Here is a 22,442-nt window from a genome sequence, read left to right on the forward strand (position 1 = left end):
TAAGAAAAGACAAAGAGGCTAATGGCAACCTTCCACCCTCCCCAGCCCCTGTGCTACTTTCAAAGCATGAAAGGTCAGTTTTGAAAGTGAGCTGCCCCCACCAAAGGCATGGGGCAAGGTAACATTTGGTTCCTTGCCTCAGGAACTGCTGTACCTTGGACCACCCCTGCCTGGCTCTTCCTTCTCTGTCCTTGGAACAAAAAAAGGAAAGGAAAAAAGACCTTGGTGGAAGGGAAGATATGCCACCCCCAAACATTCTCATGGGCATGGAAACAACAGCAATGTTATTGCATTGTATTATTTTATATAAGCCAACTTGGGGATTTTTTCTACCCCATAATGGCCAAATATAATACCGTCTGTGGACAATGGGTTTTGTTTCAGAGTTGAAGGTGATATGATAGAGACATTATTTCCCGTCGTATTATTGTTCATCTCACTGTCAACTCTGGTAAATACATTTTGCCAATTTTAGGAGCATTTCAAAAACACGCAGAACTTGCTTGGCACAGACATGGCAGCAGAACAAAAGAAGTGAGTGTGTATTAATTTCATGGCAAACAATGCCTCTATCACTGCACCTTCAACACCATAAAACTGTTCTCTGTCTCTAGCCGGTGACTTTGGGATGTCTTTATAGCTTCCTTGAAAAGCTGCCTGGGTGTCAAGATCCTACCTGGAAGCTAATTATAACTCAGAAGCTTCCTGTAAGATGGCTGTAAAAATACAAAACACAACAGAAACCCCAAGGATCTTGCAAACTAGGGCAAACCACTTCACAATTTATCAAAATGGCATTAAACATATGACTAATACCCACCGAAGGAGGGAAATTTGTGTGTAAATATTAAGCACCATTTGCCAGGAGAGTTGAGTGGCTAAATCTTCAAATATTGTGTTGATGATCCCTTGAGCCATAACTCATCTTGTTTAGTCTGAGATTATAAAACTCGGCTCTGAAAAGTCTGGGCACCGCAGAGTGTTGTGGGAGAGGGCTAAGTGTATTCCGCACACAGAGAGACTACACCCCACCCAAAATCCTTGCCACAGGGAAATGAAAACTTCACCTTAAAATTCATTATGTTACACATTTAATTTGCATAGATGTGTGAAATTTGCATAATTAATTCTGCTTCTGATATTTAGGGTTTTGCAGAATTACCAGTTCCATAAAGAAGAAAAGTCAATCCCTGGCCAGAATATACAATGCAAATCAAAGCATAAAACTGATGATGATAGCAAAGTATGCATTACCTTGTTGTCGAATATGGTAGTCTGAACCAAGGTGACGGGTAATGGGCAGTGTGAGCTTAGCAATGGAGCTTATATAGGGTGCAGAGAAAAGGGACAGATTCTCTGGGGCAGAAAGCTGTTGTGGAGAGATTGAATGCCTTGGGCAAAGTGCATTCTGGAGCTGTGTTGATCATTTCTAAATGACTGCGTTATAAATATTAATAGCATTTAAATACATCGCCAGCTATGCAGCCATTCAGCATCTGTTCTCGCCATTAGGTGACATTTATTAGCAATGATGTTTTTCACACAATTGGATGACATTTATTACCTAAAGTGGCCACTTAGAAGTCTATTAGGAGCCTGCCTATACCAATATCTATGACACACGCTGCAGTTAGTACCCCTCTATGGCAGTCATACCACGACTCTAGAACAGGAGCAGAGAGAAGGTAGATCGGAATCTATTAGTAGAATTTTGGGTAATTTGCAGTAGATTGGCAAAGGTTTTTGACTCACTGGCTGTGTTCACACAATCACAGTGATGCCAGTTAAAGAATTAACCAGTATAGTGGAGTCCTTCAGAGCTGATTGTTCTGAACCCATATTTAACCATTATAACCACAGCAATTTGACCAGGATTGCCTGGAAATTCTGTCACAGTCAGCACAACTATACTTATTAACTCTTTGACCAGAATCACTGCGACTGTTGAATTCAGCCTCAGTTGTTTAACAATAAAATGCCTCCTTGCCCTTAATTTGGCTGATGAACTGAAGACGGTTTTGGCAGCAGTGGGGACGGGGGTGTTGTTGGGATTTGCTACAGACATTGTCCCAGTTCTTTATACAGGGAATTCTTCTTTATTTGAATGTATCTATGTAATGGTTTGAGGATGGAGTCACAGTTTGTTTGTCTGTTCCTTACTTGTTGGCTTTAATTCAAACTGAGAGGTTCTCCCTCTCTCTGCATAAGAGACTGTTAGTCAGTTTATTGTGTCCCCCCTCGAATGTTTTAGTTAGTAATAAATATCAGATTCTTGTTTCTCAGTTCGCTTCCTGTTCAATTACTTATAGAGAATAAGTAATTTCTCTGCAACAGGAACCAGAAGCAGATTTTTGTGTGAAAGGACTGTGAGCTCAGTTAAAACAGTGAACAAACTAGTATAGTAATAAGAAGTTATGGTAAGAACTAATCTGCCTACTAGGAAAGTAGGCTAAAAATAGTAAAATAGTTTTTAAAAAAAAAAATTCCCATTTTTAGCACAACTTTTGCAACTTTGCTCGTTACACCAGTGCTTGGTTAGTGAGGATTTCAGACCCTGGTTTCAGATCTGAATCAGAATTCCAGGCAATCTTTAAGGAAGTCACAGAAGCACTAAATTTGCCTTTCTGAACCTGAAAGGGGTTTTGGCACCAGGCTCAATGAAAAGCCATTATGAAAGGTGAACTTGTTGGATTATGTAGCTCCTTATTCATGAGTACACAGGCAGAAGTTCATAAAATATAAATATAATCTATAATAATGGTCTGCTTAGGAGACAACCACACAGCTGGAACCAAATGCCAAGTTTTGAACAGGTTAAGACATTTTAACAGGAAATGAAAAGCAATCAGACTGCTCTCCAATTAGGGACACACAGCTCATACTTAGGGGGTCAACAATGGTAAGCTGATCAAATTAATCTGAAGTTTAACTATTGGATTGGATCCCAACCAAATATAGAATCAGGATGTAATAAAGCCGTGCTCCCCTTTTCGGCATGTTGCCATGAACTTTGAAACCACTCCTAGCATGTAAGCGCTGAGCTGGAAGCAGCAATTGCTGCTGACATAAGGCGAGAGGTCAGGACTGGGAGAGCCAGGCAACCAGTCAGGGACCAAACTGGTAGCCAGAGGTCAAGCCAAACAGGCAGTCAGGAATCAAGGGACAAGCCAGTAGGCAGGAACACACCAGAGGTCAAGTTGTGCAGATAGTTCAAGGAAAGACACACACATACCAGAACAAGGAGATTCAAGGCCTGCCTCAGACAGGAACAGTAGTGGCCCATACGGGTGGGGCAAGGGAGCAGGAAAATGAGCCTCATGTTCAGTTCATATCCACTCTCCCTTGGCCCACCCTGAGTGCCTCAATCTCCCTCACTTCCCCTGCCACAATGTTAACCCCAGCCATGAAGGCTGGTCATTCTCCTGGTTCCCAAATCGGGCAAATGACCAGCTCGCATGGCTGGTGTTAATGTTATGGCAGGGGAGGTGATGGAGAACAAGGCACCTGGAGTGGGCAGAGGGAGAATGGATATAAATATTTGTAGTAGAATGGATATTTATTATCTAGCTATCTATCAATCTATCTACCTATGATACATTTCTATACCAGTTGACAAACCAAAAACAAAATACAGTCATTTGAAAATCAAATTTAAAACGTAAAATCTAAACAATTCAAACACAGTTTGAAACAGAAAAATCTAATAACCCTGGAAGGCCAGATCAAAAAAATAAGGTCTAAGGGCTCTCTCAAAGGCCACTAATATGACCCACACCTGAGAATTGTTTTCCAGCCCCCTGTCCCTGCCATTGGACAAGAAGCCTCATATCTTTCCACTGCAGGGGAAGCCAGTGAGCGACGCCACACGGCAGGGCCTGCCAGTGCTAAAAGCCTTCAAAACCAGCTGCAGTGCAGCAAGCTACTGCAAGGGGCAGCCGTGATATAGGAAGATGCTGAAAGGCATCGTCTCATACTACGCGGGAGGAGGCAATGGTAAACCCCTCCTGTATCCTACCAAGGACAACCACAAGGCTCTGTGGTCGCCAGGAGTCAACACTGACTCGACGGCAAATTTTACCTTTTTACCATAAAATGAAGGCTCAATCCACATATGAGATACAGAAATATCTTCCCTATGCAAAGAAAGGACAAATATTAGGACCATTTTTATTTTGTTTTATTTATAATGTCTAGATCCTATTTTTCTACTGAGAGAGAGAGAGAAAAACCCAAAGCAGCTTTCAGCAAACATTTCAATTACAACAATATTTTTAAAAAGCAATAAAAACATTTGAACTAATAAAATCACACAGAAGCAGCAAGTAAAAGAAGATAAAAGCAGTTGGGTCACAAAGCACTAAGTTATAAGAGTTGGGAAATAAAAAGGTCTTAATCTGATGTTTGGACGCTTTTTATTTATTTGTTTGTTTGGCTAATGTGCTTCTACGCTGTTTAACACATGCAATTCAACTTGCAATAAGGTTAATAAGATCATGGATTACATCAGTGTTGGTCACTTACAGGTCTCTAACCCATAGATGGAAAAATATTTCCATAGATGGAAAGGCTCCAGCCATCCAACATCTGGTGACAAAGGCACCTGAAGAAGGGTCTCCAAAGAAGATCTTAAAAGGGTAAGTACATATGGGAGACAATGGTGGTTCAGTTACTCCCCTCATGTACTTATATGACTGGCTCACTTATGTAAGCCTGCTTATTTTCATTCTCATGCCATTGTGTACATGGGTGTGCAACCCTGTGAAGAAAGGTTAATGTGAACCAGGTAATTTATGGAAATAACAGCAGCAATGCCCAAGAAGACACTGCAGCTGGAAAAAATGCAGGCATGGATGACCTTGGTTTTCAATAATGGTTCTCATGTACAATGAGAACTTGGTTTTCAATAATGGTGATCATGTACCTGCACAGATAATTACATAGCAAAACTAAGTGGAACTTGCCTGTGTGAATGAGCACATAAGCATATCAGGTATAATTAATATACTGGCTGATATACAAAGCAAGGATGCACCAGTGCAGCAAAGAGGAAGCCTAACAGAGCTTCCCAACTAACTGCACCAGTGCAATTTTTGACACCCTTCCCTTCCCAAGTAACCCCTCTGTGCCATTCAGAAATATGTCCCTGAGGGTTGTGCAGCTCTTGGGCACATATTTTTTAGTGACATAGAGGCCATCCTGGGGAAAAGGAGGCCATCAAAATTTGCTACTTTCCCACTGCACTGGTGCAGTTCTGTTAGGGTGCTCTCTCACTGGACTGGTGCATTCTTGCTCTGCACATCAGTCATTATTATTATTATTATTTAATTTAATTTAATTTATTCTTCTTTTCAACAAAAAAGTTCTCAAAGTTGTTTTCATAGCAAAGTTATTTTTAAAAATCCATAAGAAAATTGATATATCAATCTAGAATGAATCTAGCCTTCAGCTATCATAATATCATGTTTGAGCCTATATTGTGGTGTCTGTGCCAATATCAAGAAAACAGGAAAAGCAATGATTTGCCTAAAGATGCGGTTAAGTTGTTGAATCAACAGTTCAATAAGCTTCTCAAGGGCATCTATTCAATAAACTTGTTCAAGGACATAAGGGGGAGGATACCCCCATTGCTAAATAATGGGGATAATTAGCATGCTATCATTGCATTGTCATGAGGCACTCCTGAACCATAGGTACCAAAGAAGAAAGCAGATTGTAAACACTGATACATTTTTTAAAAAATAAACCCAACTAATTCTCTCTTTCTATTTTTACAAAGGATTTTCTGTGGCAATCAAAGCAAAAGAATTTAGTGCCATTAAATTTGGTCCAAAGCTAGCTTGGGGATAATCTGATAAAGCTGAAATTTGCCCTACTTCCGGACATTTGCATGTTATTTATTCATATCATTTGCATGTGTTTGGCCTGATAACGGCAAACAGATACAAAAAGAGCTGCCAACAGCCACCCAAATCTGTTTGTTTGTTGCCCCTTTGCTACAAGCCAGAAGCAACTGCCCAGAGCCCCTTTGTGTAACACAAACTCTACTTACTCAAGCCATCATTTTAAATTATTTTAGGCAAGCATGACTAACAGGAATAATGCAAGGAGATACAGAAGGTGATATGGTGTATGAAGGCATGCTGAAGGGACAAATAACCAAGTCACACTCCATCCACTGCATCATACTATTGCCTGGCTCCTCTGATACTGTCACATGATTGCAAAAACATACCCCCTTATTTCCTTTCCTGTAATAGGGCTTTTCCACATGTAAGCTTCGCTTTTTAAAACTTCCACAGTAGAATTACAGACTCTTAACACACAGGCCACACATTTCCATTGTCTTCTGTAGATCCTCACGCTTCCTTGTAGCACATTTTCATTCTCTGACTACATGCTAAGCACAACCCTTGTGTTATTTTCACAGCGCCACCTGCTGGCCAGCACTTATGAATCTGTCCTTTTTCATTTCCATATGTGCTAGCTAGCAGCTGGCGCTATCAAAATACTGTGAGATATGTGCTCAGTGTGCAGCCAGAGTGCCAAAATTCACTAGGAAGGAGCATGAGAATCTACAGAAGATGACACAATCACATGGGCACAAGCAAGAGCCTGCAAGTAACTACTGTAGGAGCTTTTAAAAGCTCACAATAAACTCACTTCTGGAAAAGCCCATTGTTGTGGGAATGTTGTGTAGATGTATTTTTTTATGATCCTGCATGAACATCTACCATCCACTTAACTACATCTTCCTGGGATATAAAATAAAATCCCATTTGCTATCTTCGGGGGGGGGGATGTAACTTATGCAGTTCAAAGAGCTCCTTAGACATTATTGTTGTCTGAGTTACATTTGAGAGTCATGCCTACATGAATGAGCACAGGATTCCAAAGCTCTGTTCGCGTCATAATAAGTTTATGAACATTCTGCTGTCAACCCTAGGGCTGTCAAATGATATTCAAGATGAAACAGCATCTGATAACTGCAGATGTTTTGCTTGTTTAGTGGGTAGAAAAAAGGCAGGATGTTAAGGAATGAAGAAAATCAACGGAATCCATTAAAACAAGTCTAATTTCTGCACAACACAAGTTTGATCTTAACCCAATCAGTTCTTTATGGCTGCATAAGCTTGTTGCACCATTACATTTCCAAACAGCTATCCCCATTAGGGCATACAGATGTAAATCAGTTCAAGTGAATTAAGTTTTGCTCAAGGCACTGTGTACAATTACGATGTGGCTATTAAAGCAGAGAGAAGTAAGACGGGGGAAATGTTTACCATGACACCGGATCTAGTCTATTAACTAATCAAATAGAAATGGTTCTCGAAATAATATGCAGACTTGTAACAAATGCAAAAATGGGAAAGCATCTGATGGGGCTACAGTTACTGATAGCTCTTCATTCAACCCTCTTTGCCCCCAAAGAGAAAATTGGCATTGGGACCAGAAGTGTGCAAATGAACTAGATGAAATGGGAAATCAAGAGAAGATAAGGATGACTAGTGTGACTGCTCTGTTGGAAATATTGCTGCTAGGTCCTCTCACACCATGTTATTCCTGAACCTGTCTTTTGCATTCCCTCTTCCTGTTCTGTCAGATCTGGGAGAAATGGAAGTATAGTCAAAAAGTTATATTCTGGAACAGGAATGGTCAACTCCCTAAGCCTGGGAGCGGCGGAGACACCCTTTTCAGCCTGGCCATTATATTATTGTCAAACTTACAGTCTGTTGTTACTATCATAGAACTTCATACCAAATTCATCAGGAAGTAGCATGTCCCACTCCCAAATGCCTGCCTGGAGGTGATAATGGGCTGGATGAGGGATAACAAGCTGAAGTTGAATCCAGATAAGACAGAGGTATTGTCTGTAGGGGGTTGGGATGCAAGAGATGGTTTAGATCTGCTTGTTCTGGATGGGGTTCCATTCTCCTAAGAGATCAGGTTCATAGCCTGGGAGTGCTCCTGGATCCTAAATTCTCCCTGGTTTCTCATGTTGAGGCAGTGGCTAGGAGTGCTTTTTATCAGCTTCAGCTGATACTCCAGATAAGTCCATTTCTGGAGACAAATGACCTTAAAGCAGTGGTATATATGCTGGTAACTTCTAGGCTTAATTACTGTAAAGCACTCTCGGGGCTGCCCTTGTATGTAGTTCGGAAACTACAATTGGTACAGAATGCGGCAGCCAGATTGGTCTCTGGGTTTACCCAAAGGGACCATAGGACACTGATTTTGAAAGAACTGTGCTGGCTGCCAATATGTTTACAAACAAAATACATAGTGCTGATTATTACCTATAAACCCTCAATGGCTTGGGTCCAGGGTATTTAAGAGAGTGCCTTCTCTGTCACGAACCCTGTCGCCTATTAAGATCATGTGGAGAGGTCCAATTATAGCTGCAGCTGACTCATTTGGTGGCGACTCGGAACAAGGCCTTCTCTGTGGCTGCCCTGGGGCTTTGGGATGTTCTCCCTGCTGAATATAAGAGCATCTCCTTCTCTGTTTGCTTTTTGGAGGACCCTGAAGACATACCTGTTTTTCCAGGCTTTTAATTGAAATCTAAATTTTAATGTGTTTCTATTGACTGAGATTTTATCTGTTTTATGAATTTTAACTGGTTTAAATTATTTTATCTTTTAATTTTTACACCGCCTGGAAATTTCAATATCAGGTGGTATAGAAATATAATCAATCAATTAGTTCTTGGTAGCCCCTCCAGGAACATAGGAACATGGGAAGCTGCCTTATACAATGTCAGGCAATTGGTCCACCTACCTTGAAATTGTCTACACTGACTGGCAGAGACTGTCCAAGGCTCTTCCACATCTACCTGGGGATGCTGCAAAGAAATGAACCTGGAACCTTCTGCATGTAAGCATGCAGGTGCTTACTGAGCTATGGCTCCATCCCCTAAGGGGAATATCTTACAGCACTCACATGTAGTCACCCACCCAAATACAAACCAGGGCAGACCCTGCTTAGCAAAGGAGACCATTCATGCTCACGATCACAAGACTGGCTCTCTTCCCTCTTCCCCAAGTGCTTTGGCTTCATCTTCTCACCTGCTTAAGTGTGGCAGTGATTCCCAAAGTGTATGCCAGGTCACATGAGTGTGCCTTGCAAAATTAAACTGCCATGTGGAATGCACCCACGGTTCTATGCCTGTCAGGGTGGCAATGGATGATGCAGTATTAATGCTCCTTGCCAATATAGTAGCATCATTCCCAGTGAGGGAATGAAGATGTGCCAGAATTCCCTGACCCATTCCAAGCTACGGCCGACAAACGTAGGAGAATGCCACAAGTGTTACCATTGCTCTGAAAGCCCCTCTTGAGCCCTTACCAAAAAGAATTGACAGGTAAAGACCTTTTTGTTCACACAGGCCTTTTAAATTTTGATTTTTAAATCTGACTTTTTCAAAAAGGTTTTAAATTATTTTGTATTTTGTACTTTTTTTTGTCTGTGTGTTCATATGTTATCTGTTTTTACTTGATGTTTAAATGCTGTGTTTGTGATCCACTCAGAGAAAAATTTATTATGGGGCAGCTAACAAATAAAGTTATACTATGCTATTTACACGCAGTTTACCAGATGTTATTGACTGGATTTGGTAGTTTAATTATCAGGCCCTTTCAAAGGGTCTAGGATAACTAAAGAAAAATTAAAGATATTTGTCATAGTATTTGTGCCGTCCCGAATAGTGTGGCCTTCTGTTGATGTGTTGTAATTTTATTGATGCCCAAGGTATCGAGATGGTGTTCAGGTTCTTTTGGTACTGCACCAGGGGCACCAACAGGGGCACATATTATTATTGTTGTTTGTTTGTTTGTTCTGAGAGACATTAACCAGGCCATCCTTCAGTTGCAGAACCCGCTCAATGTGAAGAAAAGTGTGCTGGCGGTTTTTAATCCAGGGGGGAAATGCCTCAGTAGTCAAGTGTATGGGAAGCTCTGAAGTATGGAAATGGTTTGTTTAAGCTGGACTAAATCATGTAGTCATTCTGAAGCTGGCCACACTCACCAGTATGCCTTCCCTCTTTTAGAACTTCAAATTCCCCCAGAATTTGATGGTAAAGGTAAAGTGTGACATTGAGTCAGTGTTGACTCCTGGCGCCCACAGAGCCCTGTGGTTGTCTTTGGTAGAATACAGGATGAGTTTACCATTGCCATCTCCCGCGCAGTGTGAGATGATGTCTTTCAGCATCTTCCTATATCACTGTTGCCCGATATAGGAGTTTTCCATAGTCTGGGAAACACACCAGCGGGGATTTGAACCAACAACCTCTTGCTTCCTAGGCAAGTTACTTCCCTGCTGCACCATTAGGTGGCTTAGTCCTCTTATTTCCATAGAACATATATGCTACCCTCACCATTTTAGCATCCTGGCATGGCTGCCCTACCACATGTTGTCAAAACAGTGGATAACACCAGCAGTATTGGCATAAGCTGATGTAGTCTGAAAGTGAACAGTATATGAGACCTAAAAAAAACCATTGTCAAAAAATGCAGCTCATCAACCCCCCCCAACCGCCGCTGCCCCCACCGCATTGCAATGCTGCTGAATGTGTTGTTTCTCTCTGACCTCATGTTGTCCAGCCAGAACGGCTAAAAGCCTCACTTTGTTATTTACTAGCTTTTAAGTGTACATTTTTTTGACAGTCTTCATTACTCTTTAATAAGGTTCTTTTGTAGCCGAATTTGCTCTTTAGACATTCTGCTAGGAAATGGCATTTGGTGTTTTGTCTAGGGGAGGTTGATTGTAATGCATTTAAAATATGCAAAGAGACACTTTGTTTTGAAAAGGAAACACTCTGATTTCGTTTCTTTTCCAATTTTCCCAGATCAAATTCAGGACACCTCAAGGCAGTAGGTCTTTGAACATTTCCAGTTATTACAGGGAGGGGCATCCCTTTTGGCAAATTCATTTATCAAAGCGGGGGCAGGGGGAAGTTAGACTTGTGTCTCATGATGCCAAGTTACAAAAAGAAAAATCACTTACATTGTGGGAGGTTGTAATGGAAAGGCAAATGGGAGTAGCCACAGGGTTGGGATTAGAACTATGCTCATGTGTGTGTTTGAATGTGGGTGGGAAGGTATGTAGGAAATAAATGGAAAATACTACAGTATATATGAATTCTATCGTCCCTTAACCTTTGCTTCTATCTTCCCTGAACCATTACAACCCAATACTTTTTGTGCCTGAGTGAATAGATGCTGCTTGTCTCCTGTAGCAGAACAGGGACAGCAAAGTTTTACTGTCCATTGTGTAAAAGCAGAAGACTTGATCACACTCTTCCCAAAAATTTAATTAGGTGGCAGGGACATTAAAGGAAAGGAAAGGTTGTGCTTCGAGTCGGTGTCAGCTCCTAGGGACCACAGAGCCATGTGGGGTTTTTGGTAGAATACAGGAAGGGTTTACCATTGCCATCTCCCACACAGGTGATGCCTTTCAGCACCTTCCTATTGCTGCTGCCCAATATACAAGTTTCCTGTATTCTGGGAAACACATAGCAGGGATTCAAACCAACAGCCTCCTACTCTCTAGACAAGTTACTCCCCAGTGTGCCATTAGGGACACTAAACACTACTGAATTCTCTGCACTTTCTCAAGTGGTGAGAAGTTTTGAGTGCAGTGAGATCAGGCCCAAGGCCAATCTAGTCCAACATCCTGTTTCACACAGTGGCCCACCAGATGCCTCTGGGAAGCCCACAGGCAAGAGCTGAGGGCATGCCCTCTCTCCTGATGCTATTCCCCTGTAACTGGTATTTAGCGGCATCCTGCCTCTGAGGCTGGAGGTGGCCTATAGCCCTCAGACTAGTAACCGTTGATAGTCCTGTCCTCCATGAATTTGTCTAATCCCCTCTTATAGCCATCCAGCCTGTTGGCTGTCACCACATCTTGTGGCAGAAAATTCCATAGGTTCATTATGTGTTGTGTGGGAAAGTTCTTCCTTTTGTCCATCCTAAATTTCTTGGCAATCAGTTTCATGGGATGATCCCTGGTTCTAGTGTTATGCAAGAGCGAGCACTGGAGACACACGCCATTTTTGTAGTGTTTGCTCTGTTTACAGATATACAAGTAGAGCAGAAATGGGGGCCAGCACGAAAGCACTCCTACCAGCCATCTGCTATCCCATATTAGCTTCCCAAAGAGAAATACTTTGTACCCCAAGTATCTGTAGCTAACTCTTGGCACTCTCTCACTGGGCAGGTTCACATGCAATGACAGCACCTGAGATCCATGTGAGCACCTGCAGCCTCAGGAGCATGCTCCCCACCATCCCCATGGGAGCCCCTACTTCCTGCCCAGGTTCTGCTATGCCAGGATTGGTTGTGAGGTCCAAACCCACCAATCTTGGCATATCCAGCTCTGTTTCCAGCAGGGAACCTGACATCTGCAACTTACGTCAGATCTTATTTATAGATGCCAGGTGTCCTGAGGGGAATTGGGCAGCATATGCTGAGATTGGTGGGTTCGGATGTCACAACCAATCTCATCATATTGGAACCTGGACAGGAAGTAGAGGTTCATGTGGGAATTGGGAAGTGGAGGGGTAGAGTGCACTTCTGGGTCTGTGGGTGCTTACGCAAGCCTCAGGTACTGCTGCTATGTGTGTAACCACATAGAGGAGATGGGAGAGGAGAGCTAGTCTTGCGGTAGCAAGCATGACTTGTCCCCTTAGCTAAGCAGGGTCTGCCCTGGTTGCATATGAATGGGAGACTAGAAGTGTGAGCACTGTAAGATGTTCCCCTCAGGGGAGGGAGCCACTCTGTGAAGAGCAGAAGGTTCCAAGTTCCCTCCCCGACAGCATCTCCAAGATAGGGCTGAGAAGGATTCCTGCCTGCAACCTTGGAGAAGCTACTGCCAGTCTGTGAAGACAATACTGAGCTAGATAGACCAATGGTCTGACTCAGTATATGACAGCTTCCTATGTTCCTATGCTCCTAACCACCCTCTCTCTTTCTGCCTTCATCTCATCTGTTTCCTATAATGTAGCTTTGATTGTGGGGAGTCATCCAAAAGAGATTCCCACCATGTATCTTCCAACCATTTGCCTCCCATTGAGGAAATATCAGCTGACCACTCTGTATCTTTAAACAGCAATCCAAGCCTGATTCACACATTCTATTAGTAGTCCACTTCCTGTCACTACAGGAAGTACTTATGCAGTAGCCCACTTCCTATCTGCACCCTGCATTTGAGGGTGCCGGGCCTGTGCCCAGGTTCACTTTTAAAATGAATTCATATACATTCATTCACCCCAAAACACAAGCAGTACATACAGAGACTTGTACACATATACAACATAATAGGGCTGTTCTCATGATCCTAAACAGGGTAGAAAAAGCACCCACCCAAGGTAGGAGAGCTGTGCATGCTCCTGATCAGTGACCATGCGTTTGCAAAGATCAACGGAGGAGGAGGAGAGAGTGATCATGCAGGATAAAATGCTGGGGACAGAATGTGGGTTGGCTTCGCCTGTCCTCGCCAGCTCCCAGGTCCCACATGATCACTCTCCCCTCCTTCTACCTTGATCTTTGTGCCCACCCGACTGCCAGTTGGGTCTGCACATAGCTCTCTGGCCCTGGCTGAGTGCTCCTCTGACCCTGTTTAGAGCCACGAGAGCAGCCCTAATATCTCAATGGGGCTGTACTTAACAAAGGATCCTACGCTGTCAGCTGTAACAATACATTAGCCTTGAAACAACATTTTGCAGAGGCTTGAATGGAATGCAGCAGATATCCTGCTGGAAGGATATCTAAATAGGATATAAATAGGAGTCTTAGGACCCAGCTACAGTGCAGGCAGGGAAGCAGGCAGGCAGGCAGGCAATGGATTCAGACTCATTCCCTCTCCCCAGGAATCCCTGAGGATTGCAAGCATGAATTGTAATTCTGTAATTCTGTTGGGAAAGTAAGAGATTTCTAGGGAAGGGTATTCTCTTTGTCAGTATTCTCACTAGTCTACAGTTCTTAGGCTGTGCAGAGGAAGCTGTGGCCAATATATAGCCACCATAAATTTGTAATGTACATACATATACTCCCAAACAGTGGGACAAATCCTGCACAGAGATGAAAGTTTCCCACATAACTGGTTCATCTGTTGAAACAGAAATTGGAAGTGCCAAATGTGGCACAGCATTCCTCTGATAAATAATGCATCCTTCAGTGTTAAACTGTAGTGCCCGCAGAGACTGGATTCCCTGTATTTGCAGGTGCCAAGGCTTGATAGACAGGGGTGTAGATATAATGGCGATGGGGGTGCAGCTGAGGCAAGGCTGCTGGTCTCCAGGGGCCTGCCTCTCCCATCATGTCTGAGTCTGACACCTTGCATGGAGAACGTTGCTGAATGCTGAGATATATAAGTGGCTTGAACCAGAATGGCAGCCACAGGGCCCTTGATTTCAAGGACATTCCTCTGCCCTGGCGATGTCCCCAGAGCTGCGCACACAGAAAATGGGGGTGGGTGGGGAGGCAGGTGGGGAAGGCAGGTATCTTCATACCTTGTCCTAGGGCCATATCCAACCTTGGGAACATAAGAAGCTGCCTTCTACCAAGTCAGTCCATTGGTCCATCTAGCTCAGCATTGTCCACCCAGACTTCCAGCAGCTTCTCCAATGTTGCAGACAGAAGTCTCTCTCAGCCCTATCTTAAAGATGCCAGGAAGGGAACTTGGAACCTTCTGCATGCAAGCATGCAGATGCTCTTCCATCTCCTGGAGGGAATATCTCACAGTGCTCATTCATGCATGTAGTCTCCCATTCAAATACAAACCAGGATGGACCCTGCATAGCAAAGGGGACAATTCATGCCACAAGAGCAGTTAAAAGGCCCATTAATAGCTTTTCTTCCCAATTCCTGTATGTCATGTAGCTACTCCTTTATTTCCTCTTGTTCAGAAAACACAAAACTTTGTCTAGCAAAAATATAAAGCTGCAGAACGGTTTATTTGTGTTTGTTTATTTTAAAATTCATTAACTGATTTTCTCAGCAGATCACCCAAAGCAGTTTATAATTAAATCACTATTAAAACAGTAACGCTTGACAGACCATAGTAGATATTTTCCCTTCTCACACCATCCAGTAAGACAAGAAACTTTTGTTAGTGTTCATTTACTTAAGAGTAACTTCCTGCATTGCATTCTTTGACATGGACATTCATCTCTGCTTTGGGAAAGAATGTCCTTTGCTATCTGTACATTGCAGCAGGAATTTATTTTGGGAGCTAGTCATTCTTGCCCTCCATATGTCTAAGTTTCTTGACCTGTGTGTATATAGCTAAAAGTTACAAGTTATGAAATACTCATATTTTCTGACACTGAGATTTATCTGTGTGTCAGACAAAGTAACATATGAAGCAACCCTTAGAGCCCCATTGTCTTTTATTATTTCTCCATGATGGCCCAGGAGGCCAGCGGCTGAGGACTTTTTTTTTCTGTACAACAAAAGTAATAAAAAGCAGGGCCAGTTTCTCTAGGCAGCAACCTGAATCGAACTGCATAGAGTGGCAAATGGCGGGCGGGGCGGTCTGGCTAGTTTGGGGGGTACCCCACTGTGCCACCTGCTCACCCAGTCACTCTTGCTGGTGCCAGAGCCACCAAGAAGGGTAGAGGACACTCTAGCCTAACTATTTCCTATCCTCCACTTCCTCTTTTGCTCACTTCCTGTCCATGGAAGATGGAGGAGGAGGAGCTCATCATTGACACCATGCTACCAGGTAAAAGAGCAGGAGATGAGGGTTAGGGGATGAGGGGAGAGGCACCTGCTGCCCCCCTTCAGATACCCAAATATCTTGAGCAAGGGTGGCTCAAGACGGGGACAAGGGTGGGCAAGCCCCACCACCTGTTCCCATTTTTCTTTCATAATCCTGACATGTGGGATACAGCTTGCCCACATGCACTTTGCCTCTGTGTCCCCCTCAATCTTTTTTCTGGTGCCACTACTAATAAAGAGTATTTTCTGTGTCCCCACTCTTTGGCACTTTCCTTTCCTGTCCCGTGGACAAGACCCCCACAAGCTCTGGAAGGCAGCCCCATAGGACATGCTGATCTGACAGCAGTCAGGGGTACACTCAGCTCTTAAATACCTCTGAACTCAGGCTACTGCTCCTGGGCTCCGCCTCTTTGACTGGGAAGTGGAAGCCTTAAAGGGGCAGCTTTCTGGTCTGGAGTCTGGCACTCTTCCTCTCTACCTGATCCTGCCTAGCTTGTTGTGAGCACCAACATCAATCAATCAATCATCTTTATTTGGTCCATTGACCAGCAAAGCGAGCACCAACATGCATATTTCACGGAGTGCAACACTGTAGGCTCCTCAAGTGACCCAGTTTCTGAGGGTGCCCCTTTGCAGGGCTCAGGGGCTTTTTGATGCTATTTCAGTGGACTCCAACTCAGGGCCTGGGGCCAGGTCCATTAATGGTCCTGCCTCTTCAGGGTCAGACTCAGAGTTACTACTCTGCGTGGGGGTTGTGACAGGAACCCTCTCCCTTTGAAGATCCAGCAGACACATGCTTTCCTTCATTTTCAGGGTGTGTGTGTGTGTGTGAAAACTTTCACTGCACCTTCAGAAAATAGACTGAGCAAGTTATTTTTTGCAGTTTTGTGGCATGGCTTATCTGTTTTGATTTTTCAGCTATCAAAAATTTGCTGCTCTCAGGTTAGACATTTTCCCTATTGGCTTGTAGGTTCATTTTGAGACCTGAGTTGGTTTAATTTATTTTTATTTTAAACCATATTGGGAGCAGTGTTCCCTCCAACAGTGATTCCCAGATGCTGTTAATTACAACTCCTAGTATCCCCAGATGCAATGACCTTTGACTGAAGATTCTGGGAGTTGTAGTCAAACAAAGGAGATGCACAAATGATGCTTTACCAGTAAGCAGTGGGTTTCCCCAAGCTATCTGGAAAATGGGGGAGCACTCCCAGCTCCTCCAAAAACAGATTCTCCAAACACAATTCATTTATTTCCTTTCCTCTTCTCAGCTTTCAGAAGGAATTTGTCCCATCTATGCCAGCAGTGCAGTACAGGAGCTGACGGACAGACCACCAAGGAGCACAGGGGCAGATCCAGCAGGAAATTACAGGGGATGCCACAGGAATTTTTTTTCCCATTAAAGATCCCCCCATATTAAAATACTGGGGCTTAGATTTTCTTTCTCTAGAAAATGAACTATGCTGTTTGTGGAACTACCCTGGGGCCTCACTTCCACTCCCACACCCAACAAATGCCCAAGCCCCCAAGCCCTCTACCTTTTTATTCCTTTTCCTTCCCCTCCCAATACCCATGACAGGAAGAGGAAGAACATGTCATTGCTCTGAGGAGGAGAATGAGGAATCACACTGAGGAGGAAGCGGCTCCTCATTGTGCACCTTTTCTGCTACTGCTGCTGCCACTGCCCTTTTACCCACCCTGAGTAGCTTGGTGTGGGAGGGATGGTCCAGAGCTGGAAGCTGCTTGGCGAAGTGCAGTGTTAGAGGCAGAGACTGGCAGGCTGGGAAGCAGGCTGTGTGGCTGAAGAGGAGATGGGACTGGAGCAGGCTGGGTGAAAGAAGCACCACACTTCCCCAAGCGGTCCTGTGCTCCCTCTTAGGCAGCGGGTCACTGCGACCTGGGCTCAGTGTACCATTTCTCTTGCTAAGCACACTCCATCTCTCCTCAGTGGCCCACCTGCTCTCCTGAGTTGTCAGCGTGATCATTCATGCTGTTGGTGGAGGCCCGGTGGGTGGTGGTCCAAAGTAAAGCCTATGTCAGTGATGCCAGTGGTAGTGGAGGATCAAAAGCCTGCTGCCTGGTGGGCAGCAAAAAAGCCTCAACTGTTTGCAGCCTGCAGGCGAGTCATATTCCAATCAATTCACAGGGGGTGCCAGAGCACCCTGGCACCCACTACTGGATCTGTCCCTGGAGGAGTATGATATTATTATGCAATGTTTCAAGGTTGAAATCTGACAGAACAAATTGGTTTCAGTGCTGTGCTGCTGGAGCAGTAGAGGGACACTGGAGGGTAAAGTTGCTAGTATTAAAAAACTGAATGCACTTTAAAGCAAGATGTCCATCAGGAGCAGTAAAGGTTTACAAGTGCTATTATGTATTCTTGGAAATGAAAAAAGCCACTACTTTTAAAAATGCATCCTTCAAATTAATTATACTGCAGATACTATACTGTATAAAGCACTCTTCACTATGTAAAGTCCATACTTCCATACTAAGCAACATGGATGCCATATTCTTTAAGCCTGTGCATTTCAAAGGTCCTTAACATTTCTTAGTTCAGAGGGGCTTAAACCTTTTACATGATATTTCCAAGGATCACATTTCACAAACTCAGTCTTAAAGCTTAGCATAGCCAGATTCAGTCTCAAAGCTTAGCATAGCCATAGTAATCACAAAGATTAATGAATGAACTTTCACTCCAGCAAATAAGAGGAGATCAAGATTGAGAGAGAGAGAGAGAGAGAGAGAGAGAGAGAGAGAGAGAGAGAGAGAGAGAGAGATTTGCTTTACCATGAAAATGTAATTGTTCCGGCTGTAAATTAAATTAAATTAAGTTCAGAGGGTAGTATCTTAAGCCTGCTGCTAATTGTGAGTTTCAACTCATTAAACTCAGATGATAATTCTGTGAAAAAGGAAATCTACCAATAAACTATCTCCTATTCAGACTAACTATCCCATTGCCATGATTCCATCTCTCCATATGATGTTTCCATAGTAGGTCAGTGTGCTAAGAACTTAGAGTGTGGCGCAATAGCTGGCAACCCAGGGGCTCATGCCACCAGCACCTCCCATTTGGAACCCTTGATCCCAAGGACCAGTCTCACCTGTGTTATGCAACGTTGCCACAAACTTCAAAGGCATGGACAAAGCCATCACAAAGATTTTTCTGCTTGATTTTACTGAAGGGAAGCTGCTCCCTGCTAAGTTTTTACTAGAGCCAGTCAGGTCGTTCTCCTGAGTCAGGATCTGAACTTACCCAGCCTGGGGAGGGCTGGGGGGAAGGCAAGAGCCTTCCTGTCTTCCACCACATGACCAGTGTCGCCCCCGGACGTCCCATTGTTATGCGCCTACATGCATGATGGCTTCAGGAACAGTGAGGGGGTGGGGGTGAGCAAGCTGCAGCCTCCTGCATCCAACAATGCACTGTGCAAGGAGTGTGGTGCATTGGGGGATTTCCCCACTACTGGTGCTCTAGCCACTGGCTCTATGGTTGCTTGGGCTGCAGCAGGCAGCTCAAGCAGCCACATGACTGGGAACTGGGGTGGAAGTGTGCACTTGCACCCTTCTACTTCAGTAAAAGCCCAGGGATAAAACTCAGGCTACCAGGAGGGGCAGTGAAGGGATCGGGCTTGATCCCATGCTCCACGTGAGCAGCCCTACCCAGGTAAGGCTACCCGTGTGAACAGCCCCATTGTGTTTTAATGTTTTATCATTTTTAATATGTACAACACCCGGAGAGCCTTGTGCCGAAAGTGACTTCTATGCTCTCTAAATCAATGAATGCATCTGCTTTTTTCAAGCCTCTCCCTATCTCTAGCAAAGATCATCATTTGTGAACCCATTTCCTTTAAGAACAAGAACAAGAAAGAGGCAGAGATGGGGGTGAAGGCGGTTGCTACATTTTTCTCTTTTACAAGGTGTGTGTGATGTGTGCAACACCTTTAAGCTCTGGCTAGGTAAGGCTGGCCCTAGTGCTGTGGGTGGGGGGAGGTGTCATTTTGCACTCAGAGGCTGACATCCAGAGGCTAACACAGCACATGTTGCACTCGTCCAAGACTCTTGCACTAGCTAGTTCTGCTCAGTTGGGAGCTGGTGCAACAGGGTGTGCTTGTGCAAAGAGTGGCATACCTCCTGCTGTGAAACCTTTTCCTCGGCCCATATAGGTTGCAGGGCTTGATCCAAAGTTATCTGCGAACCAAGTTATGAGTGGACCGAGAGTGCAAGAGGCAGAGGCGTAGCAAAGTTGGAGTGGGCCCAGAGACAAGATTTTAAAATGCCCCCCCCTCACTGAAGCTCAGATCATGAAGTAAAGAAATCTTAAAAGAGGCTGAATAGTGGAAACGAAAAGCATGCATATATATATATCTCTCTCCACCCTATGTCCCACAATAGAACATCATCCTAAATTATTATTTTAAAGGTTTTGTAAATTGTGGATGATGCAAGTCATTTAATGGTACTAGAGAAAGACATGCTGTTCTGGTAGCTCCAGGTCTTAAGACTCACATCAGTTTCGGAGGATGAATACGACTGAAGGAAGCCCAGGCAGATGTGTGGCTGGGGGAGTCCGTCACATGACTTGCCTCTGGCCCCCCTGACTCTGCTGCCAGATTTGGCTTTTTTAAAGCCAAACTTTGGGTTATGGCCCATTTGACTCACGAGCATACCCCTCAGGTTCTTGCAACCAGGCAACACCCTTGCCCTATTAGAGTTATGCCCCTGGGAGCAGCAGGGAAATGCTTGACCAACAAGCACAAAGTTGCCAGTTCAAATCCCTGCTAGTATGTTTCCCAGACTATGGGAAACTCATTTATTGGGCAGCAGCAATATAGGAAGATGGCGAAAAGCATCATCTCACACTGCGCGGGAGGAGGCAACGGCCAACCCCACCAGTATTATACAAAAAAAACCCACAAACCCACAGGGCTCTGTGTGGGCACCAGGAGTCAAAATCAATTTGATGGCACACTTTACTTTACCATAAGGCTAGCTCTCCTCCAGCTACTAGAGAAAACTGCCAGGCAGGGAGAGCACCCCCAACCGTTGAAGACGGCTTTGCTTCTTCCTCGCCCAGTCCCTTGTCTACTGTGGGGCTCGCAGCCTTACCGCTCTGGAAAGTGCTGCTCACGGCCAACATCAGGAAAAGGAGGAGGAGCGGCGGCAGCAGCCACGGGGCTGCCGCGCAGGGCTCTCGAGGACACACGTGCCTCATGTTGGGCTTCGCGGGCTGAAGCGTGCTGGGAGCAAGTCCATCCCTTGGCAGGTCTTTTATCCCTCCAAGCCCAGGCTGCAGTGGAAGGAAGCCAGGGGTGGGAGTCCTGGGCCACCGTTGAGTGGGGAGTTGCTGCCGCCGCTGAGGACAGAATTGCTGCGTTGCCAGGCAAGCACGCACCGTGCTGGGCGAGGCCAGTTCAGACATGAGGCGTGTGGGCTGCTGCTGCTGCTGCTGCTGCTGGGGCGCTTGACCGGAAAGGCGGCTTCTACTACATACATTACTGGCAGGATACGCTTCTTGTCTCCAAAAACAGATGAGCCCCTCTCCCCTCCTTAAATTGAAGGAGCTGCAGCAGGCGCTGGGTGGGGGGAGGCACATGACATGTCTCTGGAGGGCCCCCCCAGAGGCCAGGGCCCCTAGACAGCTGCCTCCCCTTGCCCGATCATAGTTATGCCCCAGGTAAGAGGTGATGCAACTTGAGCATCCATGCAGTGGATCTGGGCACATCTTTGTTCATTGCACCAGTGCAATGTTAGTCTACATGTCAGCCAGTGATTCTGCAACAGCCTTTTGGTGCCTGTGTTCTGTGCACCAGATAACGCAACACATACTGAGATCTACGCTCAAGGTAAATACAAAACTCTGCAGCATATGCAGATTTAATAATAAGTAGATTATTTTAGTCTAGTCATTCACAAGAGTCATTGGTGGAGGAAGCCAGCTGGCGGCCCGTGTTCCTCCTGCCGCGGCGCCCCCCCCCACGCCCCCTGTGTCAGACATCAGATACTGCTGCGTCCAACATCAGATGTTGCAGGCATGGCTTCGCTTGCAAATGGGGCCGCATTCCCCATTTGAGAGCAAATACCAGCCTGGGTTGCATTCGCATTGTGGCTGGGTGCTGCTCTTCCTGCCTTTAATGTCAAACACAGGGGATGTGGCTGAGGCGCCAGGCACGGCCCCTGACTGGCAGTGGCCCGGGTTCTTTGAACCTGTTCACTCAGTGGTGGCTGCGCCCCTGACAAGAGTAATAATAATGGTATATTATCAGTTGTGCCTATTATAGTGTTATATTAAATGTGTTTTGAGCATAGTTCAGAACGGTTCATTTTGTATTTACTTTGTTTTCTGTGCACACCTGCAGAAGGTTTTTTTGGTGTGTTTTTTAAAACTCTGCTGACAATGAAGGCCAAAGTGAACTTTGAAACAAAAGGAAAGGAAAAATCTTTCTCCCGAAGTAGCCTATTTCCTATTCCACATGCTCAGTGTACAGAATCCATAATTGCAATCATCACCCAGAGGCTTTGGCAGTAAATTCTAAGGAGGGCAGGACCTTCCATTATGAATGTGAAGATGGCTTTAATTAAAAAAAATCAATATATTATTTCCAATCACTAGAATCCTGTGCCAGATGCAAAATCAATCCTTTCTTATTATAGTGCTTATATTCACCCTAAAATGCTATATTACACCCGAGAGGTCATTATGAGGAAACTGGAGTCAACTCTCAGCAAGGCAGC

The 22,442-nt window shown here is 44.6% G+C and overlaps 1 long non-coding RNA gene across 8 annotated transcripts in view; it reads left to right on the forward strand.

Moving 5' to 3' along the window:
* The window catches only part of LOC128329647 (uncharacterized), a 224,983-nt gene that overhangs the window by 162,859 nt on the left and 39,682 nt on the right, over nucleotides 1-22,442 (forward strand). For 6 of the 8 annotated variants that reach the window (XR_008309735.1, XR_008309732.1, XR_008309736.1 and 3 more), the window contains one exon: nucleotides 4,524-4,634. The exons of the other annotated variants lie outside the window; for them this stretch is intronic. This is a non-coding gene — a long non-coding RNA (uncharacterized LOC128329647). The remainder of the gene's footprint in view (nucleotides 1-4,523; nucleotides 4,635-22,442) is intronic. 8 annotated transcript variants of the gene reach the window in all.

The sequence above is a fragment of the Hemicordylus capensis genome, chromosome 6, assembly GCF_027244095.1.
Source record: "Hemicordylus capensis ecotype Gifberg chromosome 6, rHemCap1.1.pri, whole genome shotgun sequence".
Taxonomy (NCBI): domain Eukaryota; kingdom Metazoa; phylum Chordata; class Lepidosauria; order Squamata; family Cordylidae; genus Hemicordylus; species Hemicordylus capensis.